This window comes from Dendrobates tinctorius, unplaced genomic scaffold (genome assembly GCF_039654945.1).
Source record: "Dendrobates tinctorius isolate UK_male_01 unplaced genomic scaffold, ASM3965494v1 ptg000237l, whole genome shotgun sequence".
NCBI classification, from domain to species: Eukaryota; Metazoa; Chordata; class Amphibia; order Anura; family Dendrobatidae; genus Dendrobates; species Dendrobates tinctorius.
In genome coordinates this window covers 6935712-6962556 of record NW_027361904.1, presented here as the reverse complement: position 1 = coordinate 6962556, position 26845 = coordinate 6935712, and the positions used below count along the sequence as shown (strand labels likewise).

General features: G+C 46.5%; 1 pseudogene; it reads right to left on the bottom strand.

The window, feature by feature from the left end:
• Positions 1–9738: 9738 nt before the first annotated feature.
• On the bottom strand, positions 9739–10853 carry LOC141060475 (zinc finger protein 592-like; annotated as a pseudogene).
• Between the last annotated feature and the right edge of the window lie 15992 nt (positions 10854–26845).

The following is a 26845-nucleotide window of genomic DNA, read 5'->3' as shown; positions in this document are numbered from 1 at the left end:
CAACATCACCCGTTCCTTGACTAAATCTATGTCTGCCAGGGTGCATTTCACCACAGACACTTAGCATGGCCAAGGGCATTACATCTTGCTGACTAGACACTGGGTGGGTGACTGAGGGAGCAGGTGGTGAAGGGGCTGCTCCACCAGTCTTTGAATCCTCAAGGCTTGCGGGATAAACTCTGTATCTAACTGTTCCTCCACTGCTTCTGGCTCCTCCACCTCCTCTAGGACCTCCACCTGTGTCCTCAACATCTTCCTTAATCAGACACGCGTTCCAACAATGCAGATAGAATCCCTCCATTATGGACTAACCTGGTTTGGAGTAGTGGTATTACAACCGGCAGGTAGTGTAGTCAGGTATAGCCAGGGGACAGTACACAGGAGCAGCAATGTAGTTTAAAGGATCAGCAGGTGAAAGGAAGCTTAACTAAAAGCAATGCCAGGTTTAAGTAGGGTGTTCAAACAAGGTGAAGCCAATCAGGAACTCAGGGTGGAGACAATCAGAAACAACACAGGGACTTGTATCTGGGTTAGGAAAGAAATGTCTAGCTAGCTGAATAGATCAAAGGGAAGAGCTGCAGCCTGGTGCACAAGAACCGCTGGTTTCGAATGTTGACAGTACTCCCCTCTTTCCAGGATGGCCTCTGGATATCTCAGGTGCATGCTTCTCTGGATGTCTCTGATGAAAATCTCTTGTAAGTCTGGGTGCATGAATGTTGCCCTCTGGCTCCCTTGATTTATCTTCTGGTCTGTAGCCCCTCCACTGCACCAAATATTGTAGTCTTCCTCTGAATGTTCTAGAGTCCAGAATGTTATACACAATGTACTCCTCTTCACCATGGGCTTTTTCTGGTGGTGGAAGTGTCTGAGTTCTACCTGGAAACGGGTTCTCACTGAATGGTTTGAGCAAGGATACATGGAACACGGGGTGAATTTTCAGGCTGTTGGGAAGTTTTAAACGGAAAGCAACTGGGTTAATTTGTGCAGAAATTTGAAAAGGTCCTATGAATTTTCAATCCAATTTACAAGACGGCACGTTCATTTTCAAGTTTTTCTTTTTAGAAAGCCAAACCTTGTCACTGACCTGAAGGGTAGGAGGGGCTTTGCTGCTTCTTTGTAATCTTCTTGGGCCTTTTGTAACATCTCAGCACCTTCTGAACTCTCTGCAACTCTGTAAATCTATTTGCAACAATAGGAACATAAGTATTAAATGGAAGATTAAAAATAAATATTGGATGTGTGGCGCCACAGAGGTACTGCACCTTCTCCTAAGGGGTAGTGCCCCACCGACTAGGTAAGTTGGGAACTCTTTTCCACACTCCAACACCTGCATCCCACACACAGGATAGTTCAGTAGGTCCACCTAGCAGCTCCAGGCTGGGGGTAGCAGAGCACCCTTCATGGAACCCTGCTTCGAGATGTGCTGGGAGGTGGGTGGAGTTAGTATAAAAGAAGGGGAAAGTTGAGGATAGTAGGTCAGTCTGACGGGAGGTCAGGCAAGAAGAGTTCAGTTCTGAAGTTAGTTTGAGTTCAGTTTAGAAAGAGTGCTGCAGCTGCGTCAGTGATCTGAGCCAACTGGCATGGGAAAGAGAAGAGAAGGAGAAAGACGTAGACCTGCAACCTAAGCTTCCATAAGAGAGAGAAAGAAGGAGCAGCAGCGCGGAACGAAGGAGTAGGAGAACAGAGAGGAGTTGTGGGTTGGAAGAGGAACCCTGCCTATAGGTTCTCACCACAAGGCCGGGGCCCGGTCCCCGAGGTTGTATGGACACTTATGGTTCTGCAGCAGACACCGGTGGAGTAGTTGGCTGTAAATGCACTACTCCCATCCAAGACTTGGGGCACAACAGCAACCGATTCGCCAGCCAGGACTCTGAGAGGAGTCCCCGAGAGAGGCTACAGCTGTCTGTCATACAAGTAGATTTGTTAGGAACATTTGACAGGAAGAACTTCAGGGAACCACGGTACTGGAGTTCTTCACACTAAAATGCGTAATAGAGGAGTCATTCAGGAAAGGTACATGTTGGCGCAGTGTTGGAGAGGAGAAGCCTAACTTACCCGGGAGGTTGATTGAGTCTCTGCCCCGGAGGACACGGCATGGAGGCAGGCACCAGTGTGTACCACGAACTGTGAGTAAAGCTTTGAAACTGCAAGCTCTGGTGTCTTCCATTCATTCGCCGCTAGCACCTTCAGCACCGCTACATCTGGCAGCCTCCATACCATTCTGCGCCTCTCCTCATCCATTGCACCTACACTGCCCTGGGACGACAGCTCCACCATCTCTGCTGCACCACACCATCCGTCCCAGCGGATCTGCACGCAGCGTTGGCTCAACATCTTATTTGCCAAACATCACGGGTGGCGTCACGAACTATTTAACACCATTAACATCACCGCCATTGATTTTGGGCGCACAAGGGCCACGACCGGGTCACCGCTGCTGTGACTCATTCCCCTGACACCGGCCCGATACCGGGTACCCCGCTGTCCTGGGTGTGAGGGACGACCCAGATGCAAGCCAAAGTTAGCAAAAAAAAAAATAGACTTTGGGATGTAAAACTGTGTTTGGAGTTATTATAGGCAAATTCTGCTGTTGGTAAATAGTCCGCCCAGTCATCCTGGAGGTAAGAAAGAAAGCAGCGCAGGTATTGTTCTAGAGCAGGTCTGGGCAAACTGCGGCCCGTGGGCCACATCCGGACCCCTCACTGTTCCTGTGCGGCCTGCTGACACAGCCAGACAGCTGGGGAAGAACTGATCTTTAAAAATACAGCAAAAAGGGCAGAGATGCTTACCTGCCCAGGCCTCCAAACAAATGCAGTGGACCCATACAGTCAAGATGGCGGCAACACAGGTGCAAGAATGCCGATGAGACAACCGCTCACATCCTACCAATCCATGAAGAACTGATCTTTCTCAGAATCTTCATTGCAACTGTAGCCCGGTCCCCGTCTTCTCATTGGTGGATGCGGGGCTGCTCAGTTCCTGCCTTGCAGGAGGGCTAGTGATGAGGACGCCATGAGGGAAGCAGGGACTACAGCACCCGTCTGCTGCAGATAGTGGGCAAGCGGCTTCTAAGAGGAGCCCAGGTACCACCTGGGAGGCAGCATAATGTGTCCGCTGTGCTGAGTAGGTCACAGCCCCTGTGCTGCCTCCTTTCACACTGTGGAAGGAAAATTGTGGGACTGTAGTTTATGTTCAGGGAGAGCAGCTAATTAGCAGCCACTGCATCTCCCTGGATCTTCCTGGCAGGGTATTCCTACTGAATATGGGGTCCAGCAGTGAAGTACCCCCTCACCTCCACTACATGCAGTCTACAGATGGAATGTTCCATGTCCTCCCCAAACTGCTCTGCTGCCCCCACCATGTACTCTGCGGCCTCCTCACCTCTGTATGTGAGGGTTAACCCTTACCTCCCTCTTTGCCCCCAGCTTGTACTGTTGTATGTCCTGTGCAGGACAGGTAAGGGTTAAGTCCCCCATAATGCTCTCCCCTGTGATCTGTGACTTATCACAGCCACTCCATAGACTGCAGTAAGGATTCCCACCCCCTCCTGTCAGCTCCTGCCCATATGTGATGTAGATCTATGCATATGGAATAGAGATGGGGAGCAACATTTTACCAATGTTCCCAATTTATTGTTTGAGCAACTGCTATTACTTCATAGAATCGTAGAGTTGGAAGGGACCTCCTGGGCCATCTGGTCCAACCCCCTGCTCAAAGCAGGATTCACTATCATCTCAGACAGATGTCTGTCCAGCCTCTGTGTGAAGACTTCTATTGAAGGAGAACTCACCACTTCTCGTGGCAGCCTGTTCCACTCATTGATCACTCTAACTGTCAAAACGTTTTTTCTAATATCTAATCTGTGTCTCCTCCCATTCAGTTTCATCCCATTGCTTCTAGTCTTTCCTTGTGCAAATGAGAATAAAGTTGATCCTTCTACAATGTGACAGCCCTTTAGATATTTGTAGACAGCTATTAAGTCTCCTCTCAGTCTTCTCTTTTGCAAGCTAAATCCTGCAACCTTTCCTCATAAGACAGGGTTTGCATTCCGGTCACCATTCTGGTCGCTCTTTTCTGAACTTGCTCCAGTTTGTTGATGTCTTTTTTAAAATGTGGCGCCCAAAACTGGAAACAATATTCCAGATGAGGTCTGACCAAAGAGGAATAGAGGGCAATAATGACTTCACGTGATCTAGACTGTATGCTTCTGTTAATACATCCTAGAATTGCATTTGCCTTTTTTGCTGCTGCATCACACTGTTGACTCATATTCAGTCTGTGATCTATTAGTATACCCAAGTCTTTTTCACATGTGCTGTTGCTTAGCCCTATTCCTCCCATTCTGTATATGCTTTTTCCAATTTTATTGCCCAGATGTAGTACTTTGCATTTTTCCCTGTTAAAAACCATTCTGTTAGTTGCTGCCCACTTCTCCAGTTTATTTATATCTTTTTGAATCCTCTCTTTCTCTTCTCTAGTATTAGCTATCCCTCCTAGCTTTGTGTCATCAGCAAATTTAATCAGTTTACCCTCAATTCCTTCATCTAAATCATTGATAAAGATGTTGAACAATACAGGGCCCAGGACAGAGCCCTGTGGTACCCCACTTGACACATTCTTCCAACTGGATGTGCAGCCATTTACGACCACTCTTTGGGTCCGATCACTAAGCCAGTTATGAATCCACCTAACAGTTGCCTTGTCCATTCCATACTTAGTCATTTTTTCAATAAGGATTGTATGAGATACTTTGTCAAATGCTTTGCTGAAGTCAAGATATACTATATCTACAGCATTTCCCTGATCCACCCAATCCGTGATTCTGTCATAGAAGGAAATTAAGTTAGTCTGACATGACTTATTAGTTACAAACCCATGCTGACTCTGTTTAATCACTTCATTCTTATCCAGGTACTGACATACATGTTGTTTAATAATTTGTTCAAAGATCTTTCCTGGTATAGAAGTCAGACTCACCGGCCTATAGTTGCCTGGGTCCACCTTCTTCCCCTTTTTGAAGATAGGAACAACATTTGCTCTTCTCCAGTCTTCTGGGACTTCTCCTATTCTCCACGAATTTTCAAAGATTATGGAGAGGGGTTCAAAAATTTCTTCTGCTATCTCCTTCAGTACTCTGGGGTGTAATTCATCTGGACCTGGAGACTTGTATTCATTTAGGTTAGCTAAGTGTTTCCTCACAATCTTTCTGTTTATAGATATCTTGGATTCTCCTATTCCCTTAACAGGACAGTGAATAACCGTTGATGTTACATTTCCTTTCTGAGAGAAAACAGATGCAAAATAGGAATTTAAAAGTTCGGCCTTCTCAGCATCCTGTCTTACCATTTCATCATTTTCATCCTGTAAAAATCCTACAGCATCTTTGACTTTTCTTTTACTTTTGACATATCCCAAAAATCCTTTATTATTGCTTTTGACATCTCATGCCAGCCTTTATTCATTGTCAGCTTTACATAATCTGATTTGTGCCCTGCAGGTTCTGCAGACAGCATTATATTCTTCTTTAGATATGCCTCCCTCTTTCCATTTTATAAACATTTTTTTCTTCCTTTTTAGCATGCGCTTAAGTTCTGTGTTCATCCATCCTGGTTTTCTTAAATGCTCCCTATTCTTCCCTCTTTTTGGAATTGTTAATGATTGTGCTTTGAGAATTTCATTTTTCAAGATTTCCCATCCTTCCTGGACATTTTTGTCCTTAAGGATATCCAGCCATTGGATCCCTCCAATTCTCTTTCTGAATCCCTTAAAATCTGCCTTTCTGAAATCTAACCTTGACATCTGCGTCTTCACAGGTCTTCCTCCTCTAGTTATCCAAAATTCTAAAATAACATGGTCGCTACCTCCTAGGGTCCCAGCCACTTTTACCTCCTCAACCATTTCCTCCCTGTTTATAAGGATTAGATCCTAGGTAGCAGTTCCCCTTGTTTTCTCCCTTACCTTTTGGAAGACAAAGTTGTCAGCAAGAGAGGATAAGAATTTCCTTGACCTGTTAGTTTTGCCTGAGAGAGATTCCCAACAAATGTCAGGATAGTTGAAATCTCCCATGACAACTATGTCATATTTTTTGGAGAACTTGGCCATTTGATGCATAAAAAATTCATCCATATCTTCAGCTTGCACAGGCGGCCTGTAGTAAATGCCTACAATGGTGTTCTTTCCATTGTTCTGTCCTTGTATTCTTACCCAAACACACAGAACTCCCAGTCTCTGAAGCTTGGATCTCTGTGCAGATTTACGCGTTTCTAACATACAATGCGACACCTCCTCCTCGTTTATCAAGTCTGTTTCTTGCAAATAAGTTGTATCCTTCTAGTCTTGTATTCCAATCATGTGTATTGTCCCATCAAGTTTCAGTGATTCCAATGACATCATATTTCTTTTCCTGCGTTAGTAGTTCCAATTCTCCTTGTTTGTTGCCCATGCTTTGTGCATTAGTATAGAAACATTTTAGTTTGTGATTGGTTTCTCTTTCTCCAATATTTTTATTAATTAGATTCTTTTGTCTTTGTTCTTCCTTTCCACTTCTAATAGCAGAGTTCTCAATAGCATTTGTCAGGTGTATGGCTTTTTCTGGTCTTTTGCTTCCCTTCCCATGTTGTTCTAGTTTAAAGCTCTCCTTACAAGTGTAGCAAGGCGACTTCCAAATACATGTTTTCCAGTCTTCGTAAGGTGCACCCCATCTCTAGCAAGTAGTCCATCGTATAAGTAGTTCACTCCGTGATCCAGAAATCCAAATCGTTGCTGACGGCACCATCGACGTAGCCAGTTGTTCACCTGCAGAATGTTATTCCACCTCCTTGTTCCATGGCCATCCACTGGGAGGATGGAAGAGAAGACCACCTGCGCTCCCAGTTCTTTCACTTTCTTGCCTAAAGGGCATGTCACACTAAGAGATATCGCTAGCAATATCGCTATAACTAGTGACGTTATAGCGATATTGCTAGCGATATCTCTGTGTCTGATACTTACCAGCGACCGGCTCCCCCGCTGCTTATCGCTGATCGCGCGAGAACGTTCAGGACTGTTTCTCGTCGTCAGCTTCCTGTGGCGCTTCCTGCTGTGAGGACGAGCGACGCGTGGAGCCGGGCGGGAGGACGTCAGGATCGCCTGGTGTGACAGGTAAGTAGCGATCCCCGTCCCCAGCGATGTCGCTAGTGAGATCTGCCTGTGTGGCAGCTCACTAGCGACCACTTAGCGATGTACCAGCGATCCTGACCGCGTCATATCGCTGGTCGGGATCGCTGGTACATCGCTAAGTGTGACAGTACCTTAAGTCTTCAAAGTCTCTGCAGATGGTTTCCAGGTCGTTTCTTGCGGTGTCATTTGTCCCCACATGTAGTAGCAGGAATGGGTAGTCATCTGTAGGTCTGACGAGTCCTGATATCCTGTCAGACACATCTTTAATTTTTGCACCTGGAAGACAGCACATTTCTCTTGAGTAGAGTTGAGCGTCTTTGGTCGGATCGGGTTTCGTGAAACCCGAATGAAACAAAATTTGAGTTGGATGAAACTGCTCCGACTAGGACAAAAAAAGTTGGAGTTTTGTCCGAAACCTGACCCCAAAGCAAGTCAATGGGGAATAAAAGTCGGCATTGAGTGGATGAATGTCATCCACATTGTGCATGTCACATGTGTTTTTAATCTATGTTCTCACAACTGTAATATTTGTCCAAGCGCTGTCCGTGATAATAAACCCGACCTCAGACAGAGCACTAGGAGCAATGCTATGGAATAGAGCTATTTAGATTACAGCTTGAAAATGTCTGTGAGAAATGTCACAGCGCCAATCGGTCTCTTCTGTAATTGGAATGAGACTCGCTTGTTGAAGTCTATGGGTGTGCAAAAATGAAAAAAAATTGGATCCCATATGAATCATCTGTATAGCATCCGATTTTTAATAAATAATAATAATCATTATTTTTATAAAGCGCTAACATATTCCGCAGCACTTTACAGTTTGCACACATTATCATCGCTGTCCCCGATGGGGCTCACAATCTAAACTCCCTATCAGTATGTCTTTGGAAAGTAGGAGGAAACCCACACAAACACGGGGAGAGCATACAAACTCCTTGCAGATGTTGTCCTTTGTGGGATTTGAACCCAGGACCCCAGCGCTGCAGTGCTAAGCACTGAGCCACCGTGCTGCACCTCCATTACTAACAATGGAACACTGTATTTTGTCAATTTTATTCACTTCTGATGTCTAAAAATGGATGCTGGTTGACAATACAGATGGAAAATCATCTTTTCCTGGATGAAAGTAACGTTTTTTTTATACGCTCATGTAAACTTAATCACATACGCAACTGATTTATATAAAGTGATGAAATTAATATTACGCAGAATTAAAGGGCGATCTGAAACCGAAGGTGAATTTCATACTAAATTTAATTCAATAATCTAATCACTTTTCTAATATGTTTCAAATAAAAAATTTCTACCTTTCCCTCTCTTTTTTTTTTTTTAACCTCCAATGACATTTTGTTTGAGAATCCCAGTGCATTTTGGGGTACTCACATGGGACATCATCAGGGGGCAGAGGCTGCGGTCACTGCCACAGCTGCTTTCCCCACCATGGGTCCCTGCCGAGTCATCTCTTCTCTTTAGAGCCAGCAAGGGAGCGCACTGTCACTGTGCATTCAAAGGAGTGTAGCACAGAAAACTCATACTGATTATGCGTCAGAATTTACAACCAACATATTATCAGGTGAGCAGGACCAGCCGAGACTCCAAAACTGACATTACTGATGGCGGACTCATTTCAGAGAGGGTGCAGAGGCTGTGGCAGTGACCGCAGCTCCTGCCCCCTGATGACGGCTCAATCGAGTATCCCAGCATGCACTGGTGAATCTCAAGCTAAATGAAAAAAAAAAAAAAAAGTCGTCGGAATATACATTAGGGTACATTAGGGATTTTTTCAATGAAGTATATTAGAAAACGAGATTGGATTATTACACTGAATAGATATACATTTAATATAAAATTCACCTTTGGTTTCGGATCGCCCCTTAGAGTTTAGCCAACTTGTTCAGCCCTCCACATGATTGCCAGTTTCTCATGCGGCCCCTTGGGAAAATTAATTTCCCACCCCTGCTCTAGAGTTTGGTTAGTTCTTTCAGTCTGGCCATTGGATTGTGGGTGGAAGGCAGTAGACAAATTGACAGCAACTCCTAACACTGTTCAGAAGGTTTTCCAAAATCTTGATGTAAACTGAACACCTCTATCAGATGTCACCTTGTCAGGGATTCCATGCAGCCTAAATATCTACTTGACTTTTTATTCTGTGGCTTGTTCAGTGGTAGGAATCCCTTTAGTTGGAATAAAATGGGCCATCTTTGTGAGCCGAACTACCACAACAAGGATGAGGCCGGGATCACACATGCAAGAAACACGGCTGAGCGTTAATACCCGGCACTCAGGAGCGGAGCGTTCCGCTACATGTATTCCTATGCGGCCGCACTCTCCGCTCCCGAGTGCCGGGTGTTAACATGCGAGACTTGGCCGTATTTCTCGCATGTGTGATTCCGGCCTAACAGTCATTTCTTTAGATGGAGGTAGGTCCACGATAAAATTAATTGAAATTGATCGTCAAGGCCTGGATGGAACTGGAAGAGGTTGAAGGAGTGCTAGAGAAGAAGATCGTGGCATCTTGCTCTGTGCACATGTTAAACAGGAGAAAGCATATTTTTTAACATCCTTCCTACAATTAGGCCACTAAAAAGAACAAAGCAGTAGTTCTTGTGTTTTCGTGACTCCAGTATGCCCATCAAGTTTAGAATCATGGACGAGTTTGAGGACTTCAAGTCGAGTAGATTCTGACACGTATATTTGGTGGTTCTGCATCCCAAACCCCTCCTTAAAAGAAAGATCTACGTCTTTGGAAGGATTTAAAGATTCCTTCTTAGGGACCACCACAACCTTTTTAGCCTGTAAGTCCACCAAGGCAGCTACACAAGATGATAATTTAGAATGAGTAGGTTTAATTGGCTGCAAAGGTGGCACAGATGAAGACAGAGGTGATGTACCTACTACATCACCGAAAGAGTCCCTTGTACCGGAAAATACTTTATCCTGACAATTGCCGCTGTCCTGAGCATCCCTAAAAGGAATAGATGAACCAAGCAAGCTGCTGTTTAGTCGATACCTCAGGTTTGCTCAGATCTAGCCTTTTCTGCTTCCATGCAGGCAGATTTCTGCTTTTTTACAGTACTCATCAAACATACTCAGGTCTGGTACTGAAGGGCTTTCTAAGAGAATCGACCGTGCTTTTGTCTTCAGGATTGTACTTGGAAGGCTGTGGAAAGTATGGAGACTCTGCTACCGTCTGCTTGTTAAGAACAATATCTTTTGAATCTTTTGGCTCAGGGCTAGAAATAGGGCTAAACTTGGTAAAAGTTGGCAAAAGTTCTGCAATGTGTGATTCTATTTTTTTCTGTGTAGCTCCGTAAGTTTTATCGATTGATGAATCCTGGTTCAAATTTTCCATAGCCTGGTCCAACAGCATGGGGATCAGGGCTCACTTCAGGGCCACAAAAAACATTCAGCAGTATAGTTGGGCCATTGAGATTTTCGTTCATTTCAGATGCCTCAAATGACTCCGGTTGGCTGGTGTTTTTCACAATATAGCAACATCAGGAATGCTGGAACATCAGGGACAGAAACAGACTGGGCCAAAGACAGATTCTCCAACACATTCCTGACGGTTTGAGATGGTTTTCTTATTCATCACTGGTTGTTTGGATAGCTTCCTTGGCATCCAAAGTTGAAGCATCAGGGATATCAAAAGCAGCAAGAAGATCGTCAAAGTCTAGAGTCTTCATGTCTCCCATGACTAGAAAGGTAATAGTATCTGGTAGTGCTAATGCAAGGCTCCACTTAACGTAGATGCCACACTCCCCGCCCTGTGTATTCTGATCACAGCTACAGTCATCGGGGTCTAGCCAAGTCCGTAACCACACAATCATATCAGGAATTGACCAGATCAGTAGGCTGGAACCTGGAGAAACTAACATGGTCGAAAGACTGGGCCTGGGGAAGAGGAGGGGGCTAACTAGTGAAGGGAGAGGAGACAAGTCCTATTAATGGAGGAGGGAACTTCAGCTGTTTCACAGCGGGAATCGGGAGCTACTGAGCATGCATGTGTGCTGCACAGGGGCAGGGAGCATAGTCAGGAGCCAGGGGTCAGTACACAGGAGCAGCAATATAGTTTACAGGATCAGCAGATGAAAGGAAGATTACCTAAAAGCTGGTAGCTCAATAATCTCGCAATGAAGGAAGTACAATGCCAGGTTCAAGTTGGCTGTTCAAATGGGGAGGAGCCAATCAGGACTTCAGGGTGGAGACAATCAGAAACAACACAGGTACTTGGACCTGGCTTAGAAAGGAAATGTCAAGCGAGCTGAATAGCTCAAAGGGCAGAACTGCCGCCTGGTGTACAAGAGCCACGGAGTTCGAATCCTGGCACCCCCCACCTCCATAGTGCGCATCCATGGCTCAACGTAATCAGGATGTGTTCTAATTAATATGACTTGGAGATCACAGTCACACACTCAAGAGTTGTGGACAGCTATCCAGGCCGAGTTTTGAGCAGTAGCTTTCTCTACCGAACCTGGAGCCAGGGAAGGCTGTGTGTGATAACGGTGCAAACCTGGTGTCGGCTCTATGCCAGGAAAACCTCGCACACAAGCCTTGCATCACATAATTGTGGCGCCCCTGAGGCTCAGTCGCCACAGAGGTACTGCACCTCCTCCTGAGGTGTGGTATCCCACTATCCAGGTAAGGTGGAAGCTCCCAACCACACTCCAACACCTGCACCCCACACCACAAAGTAGTGTAGCAAAGCACCTTCGGCGGCTCCCTGCTTGGAGTATAGCAAAGCACCCATTGGTGGCTCCCTGCTTGGAGTATAGCAAAGCACCCATTGGTGGCTCCCTGCTTGGAACACGAAACGTGCTGGGAGGTGGGTGGAGTTAGTTTACATTACAAGGAGCAGGAAGAGTTTAGGATTAGAGGTCAGTTGATTAGAGAGCTGGAGAGAAGAAGATCCCCGGAGAGAGGGATAGATGGATGGAAGTGCTGCAGCAGATCCCAGTGACCTGGGTCTGCTGGCACGGGAAAGGAAGAGAGAGAGCAACATAGACTGAAAGCCTGATTCTCCATAGAAAGAAAGGATTAGTATGGAACGTGAGGAGTAAAAGAGAACAGAGGACGTGGGTTAGAGGAGAACCCTTCCTAGAAGTTCTAAGCGCAAGGCCGGGGCCTGGTCCCCAAGGTTGTATGGATACTAATGGTCCTGCAGCAGACACCAGAGGAATAGAAGGAGTGACCACTTTATTCCCACACAAGACTTGGGGGCACAACAGCAACTGGATAGTGAGCCGAGACTTAGTAGCAAGAAGTCCCCGAAGCAGGCTACAGCTGTCTGCCGTACAAGTAGGGTTCATAAGAACATCGGATAGGGGTACTTCATCTAAAGGCGCTATAAGAGAAGACGTTCAGAAAGGCACATGTTGGCGGAGTGCTGGAAGGGAGTATTCCATCTGGCCTGGAGGTTGACTGAGTCCCTGACCCGGAGGACACGGCACGGAGGCAGGCACCTGTTTGCACAAGAGACTGTGAGTAAAGCTTTGGAACTACAAGCTTTGGTGTCCTCCACTTATTCCTGTGCCAACCTGCCCAGCACTGCTACATCCCTTGCACCTGACACTACACCCTCTACGTGTCACTACACCTACTCTGCCCTGGGACAACAGCCCTGCCTGTGGAGGGCTATAACATCACTGCTGCACCACACCATCTGTCCCAGAGGATCTGTCTGCAGCGTCGGCTTACATCTTCATTGCCGAACACCACAGATGGCTTCACGAACTATTCATTTCCACTACATTTCACCATTCAATCTCCCTTTTACTTGGGTGCCCAGGGCCAGGGACCGGGTCACCGCTGCTGTGACATTCCCATCTGAGAGACCGGCCCGGTACCGAGTACCCCACAGCCCTGGGAGGGCAACCAATAGTGAAATAGCAATTTCTCCGCCACTAACCTGGCCTGGGAGAACTACTCCAGAAAGCACGTAAGTTGTGTGCTCATTTCCGCCATTTGCACCCCTCAGGTCGTCGAATTACATTGATACAGAGGTCTTTGTCCATGCCAGTTTACAGGTTGATATGCGATGTGCCGACACGGTGGAATTCCACTCTGCACATGGGGCAGCAACTGTGGCAGCAGCAACGAACTCTGACGCAGTATGCCATATCATGTGGCCTAGGCCAACCCAGTACGGACATGGCACATATCACGTTTACGGAGTGGGCACAGATTAAGGACCTGTGCATCCTTCTGCACAGTTTCAAAATGGCTATTAAGATGGTTAGTGCTGATGATGCCATCAGCATCACTAGCTGGTCATCTATATGCTGGAGCAGACTTTGAACACCCTGCGGGAGGAGATTGTGGACCCAGAAGAGGAGGAAGCAGAGGAGGATGAGGAAGGGATAGCATTGTCCCTAAGTTCAAGACTCGTCACACAGGCGGGTGCCAAGGGAGAGTGGATTACTGTGATCAAGAGGGGTTGGTGATAACAGACAAACTGTTATTGAAGGTGAAAGATCTGAGGAACAAATGGAGGAGGAAGAGGTGACGGGCGAGCAACTGTAGGATGAAGAGGATAATCCTCCCCTCTCTGTTGTTTGGGGCTGGTGGGAGGGGACAGAGGAAACAAGCCTCATTGTTACCCAGCCACCAACACGGCATGGGCTTGGACCTCATGGTAGAGCCTGACATATGAGTGCCTTCTGCTGCTCTATCTGCAACAAGATCCCCATATACTTATGATTAGGAGTAATGCTGACTACTGGGTTGCCACTCTGTTAGATCCATGTTAATGTTACAAAACCAAATTTTACCAGATGCTTCCCACCCTGGAAAGGGACCCGCGAATGCGGGAGTATGGAAACACGGCTATATACAACCTTGAGAGAGCTTTTCCCCAAGACAGCAGTGAAGCACACAGTTCACATCGCAGCTCTAAACTTCCAACCTCCAGCATGTCAATTTGTCAATGCCAAAACATTAGCAGCAGCAATGGTGGAAGTGGAAGAAGCGATTTCTGTGAGTCCTTTGACCCTTTTTTTAGACCAGCCCAACAGAGTCCAAGTCTTACACGTGGTGAACGAATGGAGAGGATGGTGCAGGAGTATCTAAATATCAATACCGTCAGAGAGGGTTTGGACCCTTTCACATTTTGGTCTTCCAAAATGGATTAGTGGCCTGAGCTCACCTCACACACCTTGTCAGTTTTATAGTGTCCGGCAGCCAGTGTTCTCTCAGAAAGTGTCTTCAGTGCTGCTGGCGGTGTCCTGACAGATGAGCGCTTTTGGCTGTCCCCTCAAAGTGTAGACCACCCAACTTTCATCAAGATGAACAATTCATGGATCTCCAAAGAATTTTGCACCCCAATCACAGACTGTACAGACTAGGTGATATTGCATTTTTTAGTGTTATGCATTAATGTCACATAACTGCACTCTGTGATATCTTTAGTGTGGCTTCTGCTGCTGCTGATATTAACATAAATTTGTGGAAATGTGAACAGTCATGGTTGGTCTACATCTGCTGGGTCAGCTGTAGCAGAAGACTTGTCAGTCCTAATTATACTATTTTTATTCTTGTGACATTTATTCCACTTCGGTAGGGTCAGGCCATCATTTTTTAAAATGTGAAAACTCCAGGTTGGGTGTCCATCTGCTGGATTCGGTGTAGTGGAAGACCTGTCGGTCCCCATTATACTATTTCTACTGACCTGAAATAGATGCCACTTCTATGGTGTATGCCAATAATTTTTGGAAATGTGAACACTCCTAGTTGGACGTCCATCTGCTGGACTGGGTGTAGTGGAAAACCTATCGGTCCCTATTATACTATTTCTACTGTGGTGAAATTAATGCCACTTTGGTGGTGTCTGCCAATAATTTCATGCGTGCTGCCTGTAGCAGGAGGCCTACAAGACCGTCAGGCCTCCACTTCCTTGGACTCAACTACCCATGTTACTATCCTTAAATTTTTCTGCCAATGGTAGTCTACAAAACTGATATTTGTGCCACCTGAGTGTGGCCCAGCATGAAAGCAGGTAGAGGTGCTGCATGTGGTATCAGGGCTCCCAGCACAGGAAGCCGACACCGATCCCTCACCCACCTCGGCTTAGGCCAGGAACCTCGGCTTAGGCCAGGATCACACATGCGAGAAACACAGCCGAGTCTCGCATGTTAATACCCGGCACTCAGGAGCAGAGCGTGCAACCAAATAGCCATACATGGAGCTGCATGTTCTGCTCCCGAGTGCCGGGTATTAACAAGCGAGACTCGGCCATGTTTCTCGCATGTGTGATCCCGGTTTTACTGTGATGTTCATTGGAAAGCTGTAATTGCTATCCCAGACCCCAATACCTTATGCCTGGTTGATTGCTGCAGTTCCATGCTAATATTTGTACTGTGGGTGAATTGAGACCTCTTTACTGTTGTTACGTGCTACAGAACCACTCAGCACCCAGAATATGTTGTGCAGTTATATGTATGTATAATAGGTTCTATGTGAGATGCATGTCCCTAATGCATCAGCCCACAGGCTGCGCGCCTGGGCAGAGGGGACACGATATTCTCCTTTTGTCCGCCCTCCCCCCACCTTTGTAATTCCCACAGTAAACATCGGCAGGCTCCGGCCACCTGCGGCTTTTGTAATGCATGTCTGGCCTGCCGTTTTTCTATTGGCCTGCCCTGTGTATCTGTGTGATATATTCTGTGTCCTGTGAGTAAAGTGTTGTCAGACTTGAAATACGTGGAGAAGCAGTGATCTTTTATATGCGCCCATGTAACCAAGGAATTCCAGCCAGCGTCATTCATTCAGACTCCAGCCAACGCAGAGCGGACCTCCGAAAACACGGGGTGGTACTGAAAGAGGTACTCCAGCTTGGTAGACTCCGTTACAACTGTTGTCTGTCCTTCATTTGATGTGTTTTGGCATGATTTGGGGCCATTATAAGGTGTTCTCCATGCGTTTGTTTTTGCTTCCCATTGAGCTGAATGGCGTTCGGGTATGTTCAACAAATATTCAACAAATTATATTGTTGACTATTGCTAAAACCGAGGATTGTCATTTGAATCCAACATTGAAATATTTGCACATCTTAAATTACTATCACTGAAATGTACACCCTTTGTGAAACATAGCCCTCCAGTACTTTCCCAGAGACTTTGTCACTGGAGGGAGGTGCTGTGATCAAAGGAGACCAAAATTTAGCTTTTTGGTCACAAATGGTAAACAATATTTCTGCCGCCAAGCCAACACAGCTCATCATCCCTAGAACACTATCCCCACAGTGAAGCATGGTGTTGGCAGCATCATGCTGTGGGGATATTTTTCGACAGCAGGGACAGGTAAAATGGTCCGAGTCAAGGGGAAGATGGATGGTGTGAAATACAGTGACATTCTTGAGCAAAACCTATTTCAATGTGTCAGTGATTTAAGACTGGGACGAAGAAGACAATGACCCAAAGCATAGTGCTAAAGCAACACTCGAGTTGTTTAAGGGGAAATGTGTAAATGATTTGGAGAGGCCGAGTCACAACCCAGACCTTAATCCAATGGAGAATCTGTGCTCAGGCTTTGGGCCCACCATACTGTCTATAGGGCAGCTGTGGGGGTATAATATTGTGTATAGCGGAGCTCTGGCCAATCATACTGTGTATAGGGGAGCTGTGGGCCCATCATACTATGTAAAAAGGAGCTGTGGGCCTACCATGCTGTGTATAGGGGAGCTATGGGAGCATTATATTGTGTATGGGGGAGCTGTGGATGCATTATATTATGTGTCGGAGAGCAGTGGGCCCACCATACTATGTATAGGGGAGCTGTGTGTCCACCATACTGTGTATAGGGGAGATGTGGGCCCACCATACTGTGTATAGGAAAGCTGTGGACTCACCATACTGTGTATAGGGGAGCTGCGGGCTCACCATACTGTGTATAGGGGAGTTATCGGCCCACTATACTGTATATAGGGGAGCTGTGGGCCCACCATGCTGTGTATAGGGGAGATTTGTACTCATCATACTGTTTATAGAGGAGCTTTGGGGGCATAATATTTTGTATATGAGAGCTGTAGGCTCACCATACTGTATATAAGGGAGCTGTGGGCCCACCATACTGTGTATAGGGGAGTTATCGGCCCACTCTACTGTATATAGGGGAGCTGTGGGCCCACCATGCTGTGTATAGGGGAGATTTGTGCTCATCATACTGTTTATAGAGGAGCTTTGGGGGCATAATATTTTGTATATGAGAGCTGTAGGCTCACCATACTGTATATAAGGGAGCTGTGGGCCCACCATACTGTGTATAGGGGAGCTGTGGGCCTGCCATACTGTGTATAGGGGAGCTGCGGGCTCACCATGCTGTGTATAGGGGAGTTATAGGGCCACTATACTGTATATAGGGGAGTTATCGGCCCACTCTACTGTATATAGGGGAGCTGTGGGCCCACCATGCTGTGTATAGGGGAGATTTGTGCTCATCATACTGTTTATAGAGGAGCTTTGGGGGCAATATATTGTGTATATGAGAGCTGTGGGCTCACCATACTGTATATAAGGGAGCTGTGGGCTCACCATACTGTGTATAGGGGAGCTGTGGGCTCACCATACTGTGTATAGGGGAGTTATAGGCCCACTATACTGTATATAGGGGAGCTGTGGTCCCACCATGCTGTGAATAGAGGAGCTGTGGGCCCATCATACTGTGTATAGAGGAGCTGTGGGCCCATCATGCTGTGTATAGGGGAGCTGTGATCTCACCATACTGTATTTAGGGGAGCTGTGGGCCTGCCATACTGTGTATAGGGGAGCTGCGGGCTCACCACACTGTGTATAGGGGTGTTAATGGCCCATTTTACAGTATATAGGGGAGATGTGTGCTCATCATACTGTTTATAGAGGAGCTGTGGGGGCAATATATTGTGTATATGAGAGCTGTGGGCTCACTATACTGTATATAAGGGAGCTGTGGGCCCACCATACTGTGTATAGGGGAGCTGTGGGCTCACCATACTGTGTATAGGGGCGTTGTGGGCCCACTATACTGTATATAGGGGAGCTGTGGACCCACCATGCTGTGTATAGGGGAGATGTGTGCTCATCATACTGTTTATAGAGGAGCTGTGTGGGCAATATATTGTGTATATGAGAGCTGTGGGCTCACCATCCTGTATATAAGGGAGCTGTGGGCCCACCATACTGTGTATAGGGGAGCTGTGTGCTCACCATACTGTGCATAGGGGCATTATGGGCCCACTATACTGTATATAGGGGAGCTGTGGGCCCACCATGCTGTGTATAGGGCAGATGTGTGCGCATCATACTGATAATAGAGGAGCTGTGGGGGCATTATATTATGTATATGAGAGCTGTGAGCTCACCATACTGTATATAAGGGAGCTGTGGGCCTGCCATACTGTGTATAGGGGAGCTGTGGGCTCACCATACTGTGTATAGGGGCATTATGGGCCCACAATACTGTATATAGGGGAGCTGTGGTCCTATCATGCTGTGAATAGAGGAGCTGTGGGCCCATCATACTGTGTATAAAGGAGCTGTGGGCCCATCATTCTGTGTACAGGGGAGCTGTGGTCTCACCATACTGTATATAGGGGAGCTGTGGGCCTGCCATTCTGTGTATAGGGGAGCTGTAAGGGATTATATTATGCATATGGGAGCTGTTGGCCCATCATATTGTGCACAGAGGATCTGTGGGCCCATCACACTGTGTAGATGAGCTGTACATTGAGGGACTCAGGGAACATTATTAAATGTTTAGTGGGCACTTAGGAAGCATTATTGTTATAGGGGCATTCAGAGTACTGTGACCATCTAGAGTGCATTATTACTTTCCAGGTGCAAAATATGGAGACTGTTTTCTAGGGCACTTGTACAGGGCATTTATGTTTTCTAGGGGACAGTTCTACCATGTAAATGGCACAAATGAGGCATTAATAGTATATAAGGGGCACAGAATTGGGCATTATTATGTGGGGCACCAAGAGCAGCCGTTATTGTGCCAAACAGCAGAAGCAGTAACACGGACATGGCAGCAGCGGCTCAGCACTGGAGCGAGAGGTTTGTGGAGGCTGGGAATAGATGGGGACGGTGCTGGCAAGGTGAGAAGTCGCATGAGTCTTTGTTGTAATTTCAGAGTCCTGGCTGGAGAAGTCGTCATGTCGGTCTGGGTCAGATGGAAAAGATTGGAAAAGAAAGAATGTTCTCTGTGAGTCATCATCTACAACTGTCCCGCAGCACCGATATCTACCACTATATGGTCACCATGTGGCGGCAATGTCCGTATTGCTCTCTGTGTAGATTTACTTTAACTGTGCGGTCATCTGCAGGGATTCCCCTCAAGAGTTTTATACTTGTGGCATCCAGCAGAATTGTGCATGCAGCTCCGGATGTGACTGGAGTCAGCTGATTATCATTGGAAGGATACACTTGTGGATGAGGACTGTTTTCTACGGTAGACTATGGGATATGTACCTGGCGGGGGTTGTAGTAGTTGTCAGGCTCTCCAAAAGACATCACCTTCCCCCCTCCTGCCATAGACCTGTATCGCTTCCTTCCTCAGCCTCATTACCCACCGTCACTCCGAATGATAAAACGTCTATAAATGAGCAGGAAATGTGCGTGGGCCGCAGGATATAAATGGCAGCGCTGTAATGGCGGGGTGTAATTATGCTGCATCGCAGATATTAATGTGGGTGGTGGGAGCAGGACATTGAGATGTATGACCGGAGATCTCCGATTCCCCCAGCCTGGGGCGTGAGCATTATGTCATCCGGGTACATGAAGACTTATGATTCTTCCAAAATTCAAAGTTGATGAGTCCAAGCCGCTATTTTCCTCTGGTAGCAGCAGTTGGCGACATCGGCAATGTCCGGATGGTGGGAAGCCTTCTGCAGGGTCCATACTCTACGGTACTTACCACATGGTCAGTACATGACTAATTCACTCGGAGAAGGAAGAGCGGGTTCATTACCTGCCATCGTCTGCCGACAATCACCTTGTCACTAACCGGCGGTTCATCTAACCGTCCGGATCAAGAGAAGCGAAGGAACTAGCAATAATCCCTTAATGTCCGGCTGCAGGATTGTCACTTACGTACCTGGACCTCCACATCGATCTCCGGAGCTGCAGACGAGCGCTGCTGCCCGCTCCTCATTGTGTGTCCTGCTTTGTACGGCAGACAGGCATGGTGTAGGATCAATAAACACTTTACATGGTCCATAATCTCCGGCACACGCCACGCACAGATCTACCTCCGAGCCAGACGTCCCCGGCCGAGGACAAGCACAGACACTCCATCACATGGCTCATGCAGAGAGCACTTATACCTGAACGTCACCGAATCAACAGTTTTCTGTTCAAGTGAAAATTTAGCTTTCTGCTTACAAATAAGAAATATAAATGATGTAATCAAAATCTATAAATTGATAAAAGAAACAACAACTATGAATGCCATAAAAAGACAAAAATTGGAAACTTATCATATGTAATAACGATTCACATGTAATACCACTCCTGACCACATGGTGCGCTGTTATGTGATACACCAGTGATAAGTGTTACATGTAATACCGCTCCTGACCACATGGTGCGCTGTTGTGTGATAGATCAGTGATAAGTGTTACATGTAATACCGCTCCTGACCACATGGTGCGCTGTTATGTGATAGACCAGTGATAAGTGTTACATGTAATACCGCTCCTGACCACATGGTGTGCTGTTATGTGATAGACCAGTGATAAGTGTTACATGTAATACCGCTCCTCACCACATGGTGTGCTGTTATGTGATAGACCAGTGATAAGTGTTACATGTAATACCGCTCCTCACCACATGGTGTGCTGTTATGTGATAGACCAGTGATAAGTGTTACATGTAATACCGCTCCTCACCACATGGTGTGCTGTTATGTGATAGACCAGTGATAAGTGTTAAATGTAATACCGCTCCTGACCACATGGTGCGCTGTTGTGTGATAGACCAGTGATAAGTGTTACATGTAATACCGCTCCTGACCACATGGTGCGCTGTTATGTGATAGACCAGTGATAAGTGTTACATGTAATACTGCTCCTGACCACATGATGTGCTGTTATGTGATAGATCAGTGATAAGTGTTACATGTAATACCGTTCCTGACCACATGGTGTGCTGTTATCTGATAGACCAGTGATAAGTGTTACATGTAATACCGCTCCCGACCACATGGTGTGCTGTTATGTGATAGACCAGTGATAAGTGTTACATGTAATACCGCTCCTTACCACATGGTGTGCTGTTATGTGATAGACCAGTGATAAGTGTTACATGTAATACCGCTCCTGACCACATGATGTGCTGTTATGTGATAGATCAGTGATAAGTGTTACATGTAATACCGCTCCTTACCACATGGTGTGCTGTTATATGATAGACCAGTGATAAGTGTTACATGTAATACCGCTCCTGACCACATGGTGTGCTGTTATGTGATAGACCAGTGATAAGTGTTACATGTAATACCGCTCCTGACCACATGGTGTGCTGTTATGTGATAGACCAGGGATAAGTGTTACATGTAATACCGCTCCCGACCACATGGTGTGCTGTTATGTGATAGACCAGTGATACAGTTGTGGCCAAAAGTATTGACACCCCTGCAATTCTGTCAGATAATACTCAGTTTCTTCCTGAAAATGATTGCAAGCACAAATTCTTTTGTATTATTATCTTTATTTACAGTGCCTACAAGTAGTATTCAACCCCCTGCAGATTTAGCAGGTTTGATAAGATGCAAATAAGTTACAGCCTTCAAACTTCACACAAGAGCAGGATTTATTAACAGATGCATAAATCTTACAAACCAAAAAGTTATGTTGCTCAGTTAAATTTTAAGAAATTTTAAACATACAAGTGTGGGTCAATTATTATTCAACCCCTAGGTTTAATATTTTGTGGAATAACCCTTGTTTGCAATTACAGCTAATAATCGTCTTTTATAAGACCTGATCAGGCCGGCACAGGTCTCTGGAGTTATCTTGGCCCACTCCTCCATGCAGATCTTCTCCAAGTTATCTAGGTTCTTTGGGTGTCTCATGTGGACTTTAATCTTGAGCTCCTTCCACAAGTTTTCAATTGGGTTAAGGTCAGGAGACTGACTAAGCCACTCCAACACCTTGATTTTTTGCCTCTTGAACCAGGCCTTGGTTTTCTTGGCTGTGTGCTTTGGGTCGTTGTCTTGTTGGAAGATGAAATGACGACCCATCTTAAGATCCTTGACGGAGGAGCGGAGGTTCTTGGCCAAAATCCCCAGGTAGGCCGTGCTATCCATCTTCCCATGGATGCGGACCAGATGGCCAGGCCCCTTGGCCGAGAAACAGCCCCACAGCATGATGCTGCCACCACCATGCTTGACTGTAGGGATGGTATTCTTGGGGTCATATGCAGTGCCATCCAGTCTCCAAACGTCACGTGTGTGGTTGGCACCAAAGATCTCGATCTTGGTCTCATCAGACCAGAGAACCTTGAACCAGTCTGTCTCAGAGTCCTCCAAGTGATCATGAGCAAACTGTAGACGAGCCTTGACATGACGCTTTGAAAGTAAAGGTACCTTACGGGCTCGTCTGGAACGGAGACCATTGCGGTGGAGTACGTTACTTATGGTATTGACTGAAACCAATGTCCCCACTGCCATGAGATCTTCCCAGAGCTCCTTCCTTGTTGTCCTTGGGTTAGCCTTGACTCTTCGGATAAGCCTGGCCTCGGCACGGGAGGAAACTTTCAAAGGCTGTCCAGGCCGTGGAAGGCTAACAGTAGTTCCATAAGCCTTCCACTTCCGGATGATGCTCCCAACAGTGGAGACAGATAGGCCCAACTCCTTGGAAAGGGTTTTGTACCCCTTGCCAGCCTTGTGACCCTCCACGATCTTGTCTCTGATGGCCTTGGAATGCTCCTTTGTCTTTCCCATGTTGACCATGTATGAGTGCTGTTCACAAGTTTGGGGAGGGTCTTAAATAGTCAGAAAAGGCTGGAAAAAGAGATAATTAATCCAAACATGTGAAGCTCATTGTTCTTTGTGCCTGAAATACTTCTTAATACTTTAGGGGAACCAAACAGAATTCTGGTGGTTTGAGGGGTTGAATAATAAATGACCCTCTGAATAAACTTTTCACAATTTAAAAAAAAATTAAACAAAGAAATAACATTCTTTTTTGCTGCAGTGCATTTCACACTTCCAGGCTGATCTACAGTCCAAATGTCACAATGCCAAGTTAATTCCGAATGTGTAAACCTGCTAAATCTGCAGGGGGTTGAATACTACTTGTAGGCACTGTAATTTGTCTTAAATGAAAAAACACAAAAGAGAATGAAGCAAAAAGCAAAACATTGATCATTTCACACAAAACTCCAAAAATGGGCCAGACAAAAGTATTGGCACCCTCAGCCTAATACTTGGTTGCACAACCTTTTGCCAAAATAACTGCGACCAACCGCTTCCGGTAACCATCAATGAGTTTCTTACAATGCTCTGCTGGAATTTTAGACCATTCTTCTTTGGCAAACTGCTCCAGGTCCCTGATATTAGAAGGGTGCCTTCTCCAAACTGCCATTTTTAGATCTCTCCACAGGTGTTCTATGGGATTCTGGTCTGGACTCATTGCTGGCCACCTTAGAAGTCTCCAGTGCTTTCTCTCAAACCATTTTCTAGTGCTTTTTGAAGTGTGTTTTGGGTCATTGTCCTGCTGGAAGACCCATGACCTCTGAGGGAGACCCAGCTTTCTCACACTGGGCCCTACATTATGCTGCAAAACTTGTTGGTAGTCTTCTGACTTCATAATGCCATGCACACGGTCAAGCAGTCCAGTGCCAGAGGCAGCAAAGCAACCCCAAAACATCAGGGAACCTCCGCCATGTTTGACTGTAGGGACCGTGTTTTTTTCTTTCAATGCCTCTTTTTTTCTCCTGTAAACTCTATATTGATGCCTTTGCCCAAAAAGCTCTACTTTTGACTCATCTGACCAGAGAACATTCTTCCAAAATGTTTTAGGCTTTTTCAGGTAAGTTTTGGCAAACTCCAGCCTGGCTTTTTAATGTCTCGGGGTAAGAAGTTGGGTCTTCTTGGGTTTCCTACCATACAGTCCCTTTTCATTCAGACGCCGACGGATAGTACGGGTTGACACTGTTGTACCCTCGGACTGCAGGGCAGCTTGAACTTGTTTGGATGTTAGTCGAGGTTCTTTATCCAACATCCGCACAATCTTGCGTTGAAATCTCTTGTCAATTTTTCTTTTCCGTCCACATCTAGGGAGGTTAGCCACAGTGCCATGGGCTTTACACTTCTTGATGACACTGCGCACGGTAGACACAGGAACATTCAGGTCTTTGGAGATGGACTTGTAGCCTTGAGATTGCTCATGCTTCCTCACAATTTGGTTTCTCAAGTCCTCAGACAGTTCTTTGGTCTTCTTTCTTTTCTCCATGCTCAATGTGGTACACACAAGGACACAGGACAGAGGTTGAGTCATCTTTAATCCATGTCAACTGGCTGCAAGTGTGATTTAGTTATTGCCAACACCTGTTAGGTGCCACAGGTAAGTTACAGGTGCTGTTTACACAAATTAGAGAAGCATCACATGATTTTTCGAACAGTGCCAATACTTTTGTCCACCCTCTTTTTTATGTTTGGTGTGGAATTATATCCAATTTGGCTTTAAGACAAATTAAATAAAGATAATAATACAAAAGAATTTGTGCTTGCAATCATTTTCAGGAAGAAACTGAGTATTATCTGACAGAATTGCAGGGGTGTCAATACTTTTGGCCACAACTGTAAGTGTTACATGTAATACCACTCCTGACCACATGGTGCGCTGTTCTGTGATAGACCAGTGATAAGTGTTACATGTAATACTGCTCCTGACCACATGGTACGCTGTTATGTGATAGACCAGTGATAAGTGTTACATGTAATACCGCTCCTGACCACATGGTGCGCTGTTATGTGATAGACCAGTGATAAGTGTTACATGTAATACCGCTCCTGACCATATGGTGCGCTGTTATGTGATAGACCAGTGATAAGTGGGTTTGCAGATTGCACTAAATATAAATATAAGAAAAGTGCGATCGCAACCCGGGATCCACCGTGCAGAGATGGTAAACTGCTGCTCAGTAATGGCGGAGTACTAACAAAACACCGACGGGCTAACCGCTGACCTGGTGTGTACGGGAGCGAACTCTGTTACTTTACAGAGCCGCTGTAACAAATGCCGGAGCCTCAACGTCACAGGACTCGGCAGAGTGAGCGCTAGTGTACAGTCTCAGGACTCAGCCCCACAGACGCTGGGTTAGATTCCTTCTAGACCACTAGCACTCGGTGCCAAGAAGAAACCGAACTAAACAGAAACTGCACTAAAGTGCATACAGTGCTGTACTGGCGGACGCCACTAACCAGCCCAGACTCAGGACTGGAAAGCGCACTCTAATAGTGCAGGAGTGCGCATGGCGCCGCTCAGACAGGCGCTGCAGTAGATGCGGTACAGTGGTGTCTTATACCTTGGCGCACACTGATGCTAACATGTGAGAGGAGCTGGGAGCACTGCGGCGCTAGGCAGTGCCACTACTCGGCGCTGACTCTAAACTGTAAACCCTACTAACATGCGTATCAAAGGGAAGGGGTTTCATAATGAGTCATTCAGCGGTTCACAAGCATCCATCATCACACCACTACAAATTACTGTCTATATTAGCGCATGGCCAAGTGACCATGCAAGCCTTTTATAGCATCGTCCTTCAGGGACCTTCCTGATAGTCCAATCCGAGCTGCTTGAGGACCTGAGCATGTGACCTCCGACCTCCAATGACAGGTCGTCCCACGGGCATGCAGGCTGCAAAAAGGACTTAGCCTCTGGAGCTGCTCGCTGCTGGCTAGTGAGCATTGCTAAAGCTGAACCAGAGGTGGCAGCAGCACCCAACCTGTACGCACTAGCTTGAGCAAGACGCCGGGAAAGACACCTTTGCTGAGCAGCCTCCTCTGTGGTTGGGACTGAATGGGAGATCACAGAAGGCAAGACTGGGGAGTCCTCCTGTGCAGAGGTCAGAACACGACGCCTAACATTACCCCCCTCCTAGGACCTCCTGCGCCTCGCTACGCTCAAAGGCCGCAATGAGCAGGGAAGCACCGATATTCTCCACAGGCTCCCAGGTCCTATCCTCTGGGCCATGACCCTTCCAGTCCACCAGGTAATACCTTTTGACATGCACCACCTTACACCCCACGCTGGCGTTCACCTCGTACTCGGCCGAGGACAAGCCTGATATCCCAGTAGATGACTCAGAAAACCGGGACATGTGATCAGGCTTAAGGAGGGACACGTTGAAGGTGTCGGTGATACCCAGGTGTGGAGGAAGGGCCAGACGGTAGACCACAGGGTTAACCTGCTCAAGGACCTTGAAGGGACCTATGAAGAGAGGCTCAAACTTAGTGGACTCAACCAGCAGCCTGATGTTATGAGCGGAGAGCCACACCAAGTTGCTGGGAGCAAAAGTGGGAGTGGGGCGCCGGTGTGCGTCAGCGGAGGACCTTATTCTCTCCTTGGAGGCCTGGATGGCATCCTGAGTGCGGTCCCAAATGTCATGTGTCTCCACCGCCCAGTCTGCCACCCTAGAGTCGGTGGATGACACAGGCATGGGTACAGGAACGCGTGGATACTGGCCGTAATTAAGGAAGAATGAGGTCT